This window comes from Rhinopithecus roxellana, chromosome 8 (genome assembly GCF_007565055.1).
Source record: "Rhinopithecus roxellana isolate Shanxi Qingling chromosome 8, ASM756505v1, whole genome shotgun sequence".
NCBI lineage: Eukaryota > Metazoa > Chordata > Mammalia > Primates > Cercopithecidae > Rhinopithecus > Rhinopithecus roxellana.
Window position 1 is genome coordinate 61,751,387 of NC_044556.1, and position 12,230 is coordinate 61,763,616.

A 12,230-nucleotide genomic window follows, 5' to 3' on the forward strand; every position below is an offset into this window, starting at 1 on the left:
TTGAAGATAAAGAGTAATAAGTTAAAAATGTATTCTATCAAAATAAAGAATTGTAGCTAATATGTTGACAAAGAAGGTAAAATGGAATCACAAAATTAAATAAATCAAAAAGGCAGAGAAATAGAAAATAAATAGAAAATAATCAAAAGAAATAGAATAAAGAATAAATGGGAGATACAAAGTGTACAGCAAACTGATAGTTTTATTTTTTTTTATTTTTATTTTTTATTATACTTTAAGTTCTAGGGTACATGTGCATAACGTGCAGGTTTGTTACATATGTATACTTATGCCATGTTGGTGTGCTGCACCCATCAACTCGTCAGCACCCATCAATTCATCATTTATATCATGTATAACTCCCCAATGCAATCCCTCCCTCCTCCCCCCTCCCCCCTCCCCATGATAGGCCCCAGTGCGTGATGTTCCCCTTCCCGAGTCCAAGTGATCTCATTGTTCAGTTCCCACCTATGAGTGAGAACATGCGGTGTTTGGTTTTCTGTTCTTGTGATAGTTTGCTAAGAATGATGGTTTCCAGCTGCATCCATGTCCCTACAAAGGACGCAAACTCATCCTTTTTTATGGCTGCATAGTATTCCATGGTGTATATGTGCCACATTTTCTTAATCCAGTCTGTCACAGATGGACATTTGGGTTGATTCCAAGTCTTTGCTATTGTGAATAGTGCCGCAATAAACATACGTGTACATGTGTCTTTGTAGTAGAATAATTTATAATCCTTTGGGTATATACCCAGTAGTGGGATGGCTGGGTCATATGGTACATCTAGTTCTAGATCCTTGAGGAATTGCCATACTGTTTTCCATAATGGTTGAACTAGTTTACAATCCCACCAACAGTGTAAAAGTGTTCCTATTTCTCCACATCCTCTCCAACAACTGTTGTTTTCCTGACTTCTTAATGATTGCCATTCTAACTGGTGTGAGATGGTATCATCTCATTGTGGTTTTGATTTGCATTTCTCTGATGGCGAGTGATGATGAGCATTTTTTCATGTGTCTGTTGGCTGTATGAATATCTTCTTTTGAGAAATGTCTGTTCATATCCTTTCCCCACTTTTTGATGGGGTTGTTTGTTTTTTTCTCATATATTTGTTTGAGTTCTTTGTAGATTCTGGATATTAGCCCTTTGTCAGATGAGTAGGTTGCAAAAATTTTCTCCCATTCTGTAGGTTGCCTGTTCACTCTGATGGTAGTTTCTTTTGCTGTGCAAAAGCTCTTTAGTTTAATTAGATCCCATTTGTCAATTTTTGCTTTTGCTGCCGTTGCTTTTGGTGTTTTAGACATGAAGTCCTTGCCCATGCCTATGTCCTGAATGGTACTACCTAGATTTTCTTCTAGGGTTTTTATGGTATTAGGTCTAACATTTAAGTCTCTAATCCATCTTGAATTAATCTTCGTATAAGGGGTAAGGAAAGGATCCAGTTTCAGCTTTCTACTTATGGCTAGCCAATTTTCCCAGCACCATTTTGTGGGTTACTTACAAAGGGAAGCCCATCAGACTAACAGCAGATCTCTCAGCAGAAACTCTACAAGCCAGAAGAGAGTGGGCGCCAATATTCAACGTTCTTAAAGAAAAGAATTTTAAACCCAGAATTTCATATCCAGCCAAACTAAGTTTTATAAGTGAAGGAGAAATAAAATCCTTTACAGATAAGCAAATGCTTAGAGATTTTGTCACCGCCAGGCCTGCCTTACAAGAGACCCTGAAGGAAGCACTAAACATGGAAAGGATCAACCGGTACCAGCCATCACAAAAACATGCCAAAATGTAAAGACCATCGAGGCTAGGAAGAAACTGCATCAACTAACGAGCAAAATAACCAGTTAATATCATAATGGCAGGATCAAGTTCACACATAACAATATTAACCTTAAATGTTAATGGACTAAATGCTCCAATTAAAAGACACAGACTGGCAAACTGGATAAAGAGTCAAGACCCATCAGTCTGCTGTATTCAGGAGACCCATCTCACATGCAGAGACATACATAGGCTCAAAATAAAGGGATGGAGGAAGATCTACCAAGCAAATGGAGAACAAAAAAAAGCAGGGGTTGCAATCCTTGTCTCTGATAAAACAGACTTTAAACCATCAAAGATCAAAAGAGACAAAGAAGGCCATTACACAATGGTAAAGGGATCAATTCAACAGGAAGAGCTAACTCTCCTAAATATATATGCACCCAATACAGGAGCACCCAGATTCATAAAGCAAGTCCTTAGAGACTTACAAAGAGACTTAGACTCCCATACAATAATAATGGGAGAATTCAACACTCCGCTGTCAACATTAGACAGATCAACGAGATAGTTTTAAAACTAAAAATTTCCATACTCGCATTTTATGTAAATGATCTAAAAAGTCAAAATGTACAAATAGAAAAATTAAAGAGAAGAGTAGCATTAAAAAAATAAATACCACTTTTAAGAAAAATACTTTAAATGTAAAGATATAAATATTTTAAAAATTTATACCAGGCTAAGACTGTCATACTATCAAAAGAAAGCTAAAGATTCATTTTAAATATTAGAGTTCAGAGCAAAGAATATGGCTAGGGGTAAAGTGGTCAGTCTCATAATAATAAAAGCTTAAAAGTTCAGATGTTTATGTATTTAAAAATGGTTTCAAAATAACAGAACTTAAGAATATATAAAGTCTAATAGGATTTTAAGACAAGATAGACAAATTAATAATGATAACTGGAGACTTTAATACCACTTTCTTTTTAAGAGTTGATAGAATAGCCAGAAAATCATCCCAGGTATACAGTAGTTGACTTGAACAATATAGATTAATTGAAATTAGGTCAACTTACCTGATCGAATTTAATGTTTAGAGTAGTCTACCCAATAAAATCAGAATACACATTCTTCTGATGTTGAACACATGGAATTATTTGGGAAGTATTCATACTTTGTCATTTTTCGGGAAGAGTTTCTGCATGTAATAATTCTACAAATATTGATCATATGCTAGCAACTTTTAATAAATCAGCTATAATAACTAACAACTTTTAATAAATCCAAAATGATTCAAGTCTACAAAGTACATTTTCTGGCCACAATGGAATAAAATTTGATATTAAAGACAGAAAGATTTCTGAGAAACCCCTAAGTAGTTTCAAAATAAACAGTCACTTCTAAATAACTGATGAGCCAGTGAGAAATCTGAAAGAAAATTACAAGTATTTTGACCTAAATGAAAAGGAAAAGATGACATTTGAAAAGATGCATTATATATTGCAAAAGCAGTATATAGGAAAAATTTATACCACAGTGGTAAAAATTTTATAGCACTGAATTCCTATAATAAAAAAGAAGAAATGTCAAAATCAAAATCAATAGTTTGTTTTTGAGAATAATTAACGAAGTTGGTTTTAAACCTTTAACTAGATTAAAAGTTTAAACCTTTAACTTAATTAAATATTTATTAGGAAAAGTGATATTAGTACAGTATCTCTAGATACTAAAAGAATATTAGGAGAATGTTACAAACACCTTTATACAGATATATTTAATAATTTATATGAAATGTACCAGTTTTTTGAAAGACATCAACTACCAAAGCTTACCCAAGAAGAAATAAATTGTAGAGTCCTATATATAAAGGAATTACATTTGTAGGAACAAACCTTCCAACAAATAAAATTCTATGTCCAAATTACATCACCAGTGATTTCTACAATATATTTGAGAGAAAAATAATACAAATGCTAAACAAACTCTTCCAGAAAAGTGGAAAGGAATACTTTCCAAGTGAATCATGTGTGCAGAATTAACCTGAGACCAAAACCTAGACAGAAACACTTCAAGAAAACTACAGACCAAAATACTGCCTGATGAAAGTTGCAAAAAACTAAAACAAAAACAAACAGAATACAACAATATGCAAAATGAATAATACATGGTGACAAGGTGAGTTTTACTTAGGAATGCAAAGAATGCGTTGTAGTTCACCATATTAAATTATTTAGAAAAACGTCATCTCAATAGCTATGGAAAAAGTCATTTGACAAAATCTAGAATTCCTAATAAAAGTTTTCAGACAACTAGGCATAGAAAGAAACTTCCTCAACCTGATAAATACCATCTATGAAAATCTATATATCTCATTATATTTAATGGTAGAAGACTGGATGCTTTCTGCCTAAATCAGGAACAAAACAAGAAGGTCTACTCTAATCATTTCTGTTAAACGTTTTACTGGAGGCTCAAACAGTGCAATAAAGCAGAAAAATGAAACAAAAAGTATCCAAACTGGAAAGGAAGAATTAAACTGTTTTTATCCATACAAGGCATAATTATCTTTTTAAAATGTTTGCTAGAATCTACTTAAAATCTAATAGAACAGTAGTAATGCATATATGAAAAGATACACATAAATATAAATAATCTATTGCATTTCTATATATTAGCAATGAAAATGAGAAACTAAAATTTTAAAATATCATTTACAATAGCATCAACAAGTGGTAAACACATAGAGATACATCTGAAAAAAAAATTGTGAAATATACATATGCTGGAAACTACAAAAAAATTGCTGAAATAATTAAAGAAACATAGACAGAGAGAGATATACCATATTCACAAGTCGGAAGACATATTAATCATTGAAATGTCAATTCTCCCTAAATTAGTATATAGGTTCAATATGATCCCAGTGGAAATTTCCACAAAAGTTTTAGTAGGGATTAACTAACTGATTTTAACATTCATGTGAAAATACAAAGGGCCTGGAATAATCAAAGCAATTTTGTTTAAAAAAAAAATCCCACAAAACTCTCAGAAGAGACAAGGAGTATTAATACGATCTTTCAAACACAATGTAAAGCTATATGAATCCAGAGTATGATGGATTGATTTCAAGAAAGACAAATTCTTCAATTTGCTTTATGTCAAAGGCATTTAAAAACAACAGAGGCCATGTTTGGGTCATATTAGAAAGACGTACTTGAAAATATCCAGAGTCTGGTGATACTCAATTGAAACTAAAGCTAAAATTTACATTAAAGAATTTTATAAGATTGAACATGTATTGATACTAAAAAATAATTTTTGAAGCACCATGTTGTAGTAGACATAGTGTGCATACTATTACATCCTGGTACATTTAAATCTTGGCCCAACTGTTTAAGACTCACATCTAATGTTTAGAGCTCTTCCTATTTATAAATAATAAGTGATAATACCTTCTCTTACGATTAGTCGTTTCAACGTGAGAGGTTATGTCTGTCATAAATATCAGAGGCATATGGCAAATAGTAGGAGCTCAATAAATGCTGACTTTCTCAATTTTGTGTGTGTGTGAATAGTGAAGTCTAGAGTCTGTGCTTATCTCATGTGCTTAACCTTTATGACTAACATGTTATTTGGCAGAATTTCAACAAATGCCAGCTAAATTAAATCTTGAATCAAAATAATCCAGAGTTGCAAATAATTGCCAGAAAAAATATCCAAAAAAGTGCAGGAAGAACAACACACAAAAAATAGAGAAGAATAGGAATAGAAAATGTCAAGTATTTTAGAGCAAAGAACACTTGCAAAAGTTGCTTTTATTTTTTTCCGGTTGACTAATCAGGAGACTAGAAACTAGATTTTCATTGAAGACAGGTTTTTCATTAAAGTGTGGTATTTATTTATTATTTTTAGAAGTATGAAGTTTAATATCAAAATTGCAAGCCAGAAATAAAAACTGTGCTGCTACAGTCTGAAAACTGAACACTTGTGCCCTAAATTCAAGAAATAAATTGTATATAGCTAATCTTAAAACACCCAGGTTAGAAAAATAAAACTTACAGGGTTTAAAAATCTTGATATGCTTAAACGAATTACTCAACAACATTGCCATTTGGGGGAGAAAGGAATAGAAAACATATAGCAAAAACTAATACGATTTTTAATTTCTTTATCTCTATGTACTTCTAATAACGTAAATCAATTTAACGTCAGGTTAAAAACTGACTTTTAACTTTCTAACTGCAGGACACCGGCTATTTTTTACGTACATAGAAAATATAGTTAAAAACTATGTATCCAGAGAAGAAATTCTAACAGAATAATCAGAACAGAGACTGTGGTCCAAATGATATTCACAATATTTCTGAAATTGAAGAGTTCATTTGCAATTTTAGATGTGCTGTTTTTGACTAACAGAATAGAAAAATGAGGAAATTCACAGTTACATAAAATTTCTGAGTTGAATAAATGTATCAATTGAGAGAAAAAGAAATAACCCGTATTTTTCATTGCTGTGATAGCATTCAACTGCACACATGCATAAAAAAGTTGTTCGATTTGGTTAACATAGTTTTTATATTATTTATTTCACTATGAATAAAGTGGAAAACTTGCCTATTTTATAAAGCATGTTTTGTACATAAAATATAGTTTGGATTTTGTTTTGAAAATAAGGGGAACACAAAGGATTTTAAATAAGAGTATTGCAGAATCAGGACTGTACTTCGAAAATTCATACATAATGCATTGAGAAAAATAGAGAAATATTAGTTAAAATTATTAATACATGAAGGAAAAGATAAAGTACTAAGTTAATACAGTGGTAGCAGTGATGGCAAGCAAGAGGAAGTTTACTATATTTTGGTGTAGAGAAGTTATATGTGAACAAGAAAGTACATCTATTTTATATAACTCACAGGCTTCTAGCTTAAGAAAGTAGGTAATCACTGGTGTCTTTCACCAGCAGTGAATATAGGACAAGTATGTTATGGGGGAAGAGAAGCTTAATTTTATACCTGATGCATATGGGACACTCACGTATAAATGGAAGTTGAATATATAAGACAAATGCAGAAAATAGAGGCCTGAGCAGAGGAGAGAGAGATTCATCAGAAATAACTAGCATATTACAAGTAGAAATTCAGTGTTGAATATGGAACAAATTTTTCAAAGGAAGATGATAGAGTGAGGATAGATGACTAAGGAAAAAACTCTGGGTGTCACTAGCCTTTACCAGTTGAATGAAGAAACAAGAGAGTTACCATGTAGTTTCCAAAAAACCTGAAGAAGACAATTCTTATTGATTATGACAGAGACATTGAGATGTATTCATTAAACACCTATTCATTGAGTATCAACTATGATACAATTGATCAACTGTATCAATTGTAACAGATACTCAAGACACAGGAGATAAAATTAAAAAAGAAATGGTAAGGGTCTGCCCACAAAAAAGGTTTAAGTCTAGAGGGAAATAAAGTTAACTATGTAAGTATGTAACTTGGAGGTAAAGGGTATGCATGAAATAGTGGAAGACAAAAACAGGTTAAATATAACCAAAAAATAAAGTGTGATAGAGCACGGGCCATTAGTAGAGGTAATGAAAGAAGCTGAGAAATTAAGAAATAAAACAATTGACCACATTCTCTTCTTCTAAATCTCTTCTATTTATTTCTCCAATGGATAATTATGGAGGAAGTGTCTATAGCACAAGCTGAGAATTGAATCTGATGGAAAGCAATAATATTTATTTCCTTTCAATTTAGGCAACAGAGAGATCTCCAATCACGATGGTGCAAATTCTTGTTCTGCTACATATTAACTAGGTGGATGTTAATTAACCTCTGCAATATTACCTAACCATTTGAAACTTCAGTTTCATCATTTTTTTAAAAAGATGCCAATATGAGTATCTATCTGATATTAAATAACATAATTATTGATAATGACTTTTTAGCACAATTCTTTGAATATATTAACAGATCAATAAAGAGTATTATTATGCTTTTTGTTGTTTCTGAGAGTGTAGCTAAAAAGGAGAACAAATATTTCTCTATGAGAATAAAAATATGAGAAAATTCCTGAATTGTAAATTATCATTCAATAATTAGCAGAATGTTCACCAGAGATGGGAATTTGAAGAGGGTAATGAAGTATAAAAGAAAAAATGAGAAAAGAGACTAATAGGCAGGGTCAAATGCCCTGATGAGAAATTAAAACATTAAGTTTTTAAAATATATAAAAATACAGAGTTTATTTTTCCTTGGGAGTGCTGGACTTCTTAGGTGTAGGAAAAGAGACTTTTTTTTTTTTTTATCGTTTGTTTGTTTTGTGGTTATAAAGAAATATCTTGTGAAATGACCATTCTTAATTCTCAAATAGAAGGTTATCTACGTTCTCATTAGGTAATTGTCAATACAGCATACAGTTGAGGGTGGTATTGCAGAATAATATGTAACTAGAACATTTTGTAAGCAGTATGAGTATTTTAAGTATGGCATTGATGATTTCCAGCATAAGCCAGTGCAGGTTCAAATGTATCCCAGAAATTCTGTAGTAGCTCTGATCCCCTTAATAGTAATTGGAGAAAGATGTACGAACCAGGAGATGAAGCGTACTGAGAGGAAGGGCGAAGGCACTATAGGTAAATGTAGATAGTAAATGTTCTAACTTCTCTCTCCCCCTAAATTAACTTAACAAAGATTTATTAAGTACCTTTATTAAGTGATTGGGACTATTTTAGGCACTGTTTATATATAAATATACCAAAAGAAGCTTGTATTCCAATATTTAACAAACTGATTATCTTTCACTGTTGTGTTTGTGATGTATTTTAGTCATAACATTAACAGAAAATACTAGTTTTAAAAATATAATTTATAGTGTGATGCAATCTGTTGTGCACTTTGATAACATCTTAGCATTACAATTATTTTCTAGAAGAATCCAGTTTCAATTTTATATGGAGTTAAATAGAAAACTAAACATAATGCAAAATAATTTACCTAAGCAGGAACTCAAAGATTTTATCCACTGCTGACATTTTATATGAAACTATGAAATGACTTAGAAAACATTTCAATGAGCTATCATTCCTTTTCAAAGAAACATAATACTCAAATGTATCACTTCATAATTTTTTTCATTCAGAGATTAAGAAAAATAGAAAACATGTAGACACATAATTCTTCAAAGTATATGTGCTACAAATCCTTTCTAAATGAAGTACATTTATAGTTTTTAAAATGCAATTTCCTTGAAAACATTCCGATCCAGCATTTCTTCTCTTTCCTTTTAAATTGTCATCTTATGAATAAATTTATCTTCAGTACTGAAAGCTGAGATCAAAACATTTAGCACCATAAGATCAGACTAGACTACGTATGAAAGTATCTGTAATAATCCATTGTACTAAAGAAGTACTAAAGAAGTATTATTCATACTCGCTACTGTATTGGGAATTATGTGCAAGCACAGTTCACTGAGCAAAGTCAATGTTCAGTAATTATTGGTAGAGTGATTGAGCAGACATCAGTTTCATTTAGTGGTTTGTTACTAAGTGTTTTAAAAATATCAATAATAAAATCATACATTCTAAATTTTGATGAGCTAATTTACATGTTTATTTTCACAGAAATTCATAAACATTTAATGATATACAAAACTAAAATAGTAAAACACATTGACTAGTCCAAATGTAGAGTTTGCATTATGAAATCAGTTTTTTAAAAAATTTTTCTTCATAACCATTCTGATATCCCTAATCTTTCTTCCATGCAGTTCTGTTTCCAGGGGCCCATATCCTTTCCTTCTAGCTCTCTGCCTGCCCAGAGATTGTACATCTTTAGAGATGAGCAAAACTCTGCACTCTGCAACATCAGCACCCTCTGACTAATCAAAAGTTAAGTTGGCCCAGGTTTTAGTTTCTCTGTTAAGTCTTGTTGGAAAGTAATACAATAAATCTTATTACAAGATACAGCTGGTTATGTATACATTATATCTCTGGAGATATTTGCATTTTAAGAGAAAGGTCAAGGATGCCTTAATTACAAACATTGCATTTTTGGTTATTTAAATAGTATCTGAGGAAATGGTGAAGATATATAGGAAGTGAAGAAAGATACTTGTATCTACCACGTGTGAAAGATTATCTCAGTAAATAAAATTGGTTGCATATTCATCTGCTATAATAATACCAAAAAAGAAGATATATATCTTCAAAGTTTAAGAAAATTCAGAATTTTTATATCAGCAAAATGACTGGCAAAGATAATGACACAATAAAGATACAAAAATGAGTATTTTAAAATAGAATTCTGATAGGAAAACTGCTAATTTTAAAAATTATGTATGTAAAGGTGAGGTTGCTGTTAAACATTTTACACCAATAGAGAGATCAATTGGAATATTTTATATGAAGAAAAGAAATAATGGTTTAACTTTGTCAATAAAGCAAGCATCTAGCTCTGTTCTCTTGTCTTACTCTCTTTACTTCTATTGCACTTGAAATGATGGCAGAATTTTTGATTTATCACACTTTTAATTGGTCTTCTTGGTGACATGTTCCATATGTTTATTATTCATTTAGTCAAACTTCTCTCTGAGTTTACTATGATACCTGAATACTAATGTGTCTATTTTCCTAATCCTTAATAAATCATTTATTCAAAGACAGATCCAGTATAAAGAATCTCCGTTTATTATTTTCAGAAACTCCTATCCCTAGTTTTCACATTTCTTGCAGAATCACTGGAAATATTTTTCAAATAACAAATAGTATAAGAATGACACTCATAACCAGGGAAAAACAAGTAAATTATTTGGTTGCTCTGATGCATTTGAAACCATTATAAGTATGTGTTTTATGACTGGGCAGGGTGCCTCATGCCTGTAATACCAGCACTTTGAGAGGCCAAGGATGGAGGATCACTTGAGGTCAGGACTTCAAGATCAGCCTGGCCAACATGGTGAAACTCCATCTCTACTAAAAATATAAGAATTAGCCGGGCATGGTGGCACATGCCTGTAATCTCAGCTACTCGGAAGGCTGAGACAGGAGAATCGCTTGAACCCAGAGGAGGAGGTTGCAGTCAGGAGAGATTGTGCCACTGTACTCCAGCTTGGGCAACAGAGCAAGACTCCATCTCCAAAAAAAAAAAAAAAAAAAAAAAAAGAGAAGAAGAATGTGTTTTCGAAATGAAATGTCTAAACCATTTGTTGAATGTAAAATCTACACAATTCAATTTAGCTTTGTGTCAAGTATCAATTCACTTAATATATTTTTATCATATTGCAATCTTTTTTTTTTTTTTTTTTTTTTGAGACAGAATCTTGCTCTGTCACCCAGGCTGGCTGGAATGCAGTGGTGAGTCACCGTGCCCAGCCCATATTGTAATATTTTTAAGCAAAATTGAAAAAAAGATTTCTTTAGAAATATTGCATATTTATAGTAGTTTTAATTTTTTGTATCTTACTTTTGATAATCTGGATATATTGCAAACTATATATAAAGTATTTATTTGTATTACATGTAGATAAAAGATAGTAAGGGCTTAGAATACATCAAAGTAAGCAAAGAAACAACACTTATTCCATTATTATATTTTAGATAAACATCTGAACCTCTGTTAGTTAATTACAATTAGCAGGTTTAGTTTTATACATCTACTTGATATATATATATATATTCAGATACTTAAAGATGATAGTTGATACCTTATTTGGAATTTATACAGGGATATATATATATTATATATATTATATATATATATCTTCAAAATTAAAATTGTGTTTGCACATCCTAAATACCTTCCAACCAAGACACCAATGGCAGAACTTCTGGTGGTGTTCTACCCCTCTGTCAAATTCAAATATAAAAATTTTCACAGCTAATGATACCTGAGGGCCATTACACAGGCATTGTGGTAAAGTTGAAAGGATATGTTATAAATTTTGAGTTCACACTCAGAGGACTGGATTTGCCTTGCAAAAGGACTTAATGCCAGTGCCATTAACCATCTCCTTTCCATTTTCACTGCATCCAACACTCCGATAGATGAACAGAGCTATACAGTCAGCAGGTACACTATAGGAAGACAAGATTTTTCCTTAAATACAAAATATTTAATATAAAATATTATACTTTAAGCAAAGGGAAGAGGAGTAAGCTAGCACACCTGGTTAAAAAGAGACAAATGTATTTACAGACTACATGGAATATGACAAACTATGCAGGACACTGTGTAGGACCCAGACCAGACCAGTCCAGGATGGTCATTTCAGGAACAGGAGCTAAGAGTTTCATCACTTACTGATGAGGAAGAGATGGAGATTTAAAATTCATTGTGCATTTAGATTCTTATTTCAGAAAATGAATTCAGTTATCAAGAGAGCATTTTTATCATCTTTGTAAAATTTCAAAGAAAAAAATCACTGTAGATATTTTTATATGAGAACATTTTGAATGA

At 31.7% G+C, this 12,230-nt stretch overlaps 1 long non-coding RNA gene across 1 annotated transcript in view; it reads left to right on the forward strand.

Moving 5' to 3' along the window:
- Nucleotides 1-10,226, forward strand: part of LOC115899207 — a 41,674-nt gene extending 31,448 nt beyond the window's left edge. Inside the window, exon 4 of the long non-coding RNA XR_004058917.1 lies at nucleotides 9,544-10,226. This is a non-coding gene — a long non-coding RNA (uncharacterized LOC115899207). The remainder of the gene's footprint in view (nucleotides 1-9,543) is intronic.
- The last annotated feature ends 2,004 nt before the right edge of the window (nucleotides 10,227-12,230 follow it).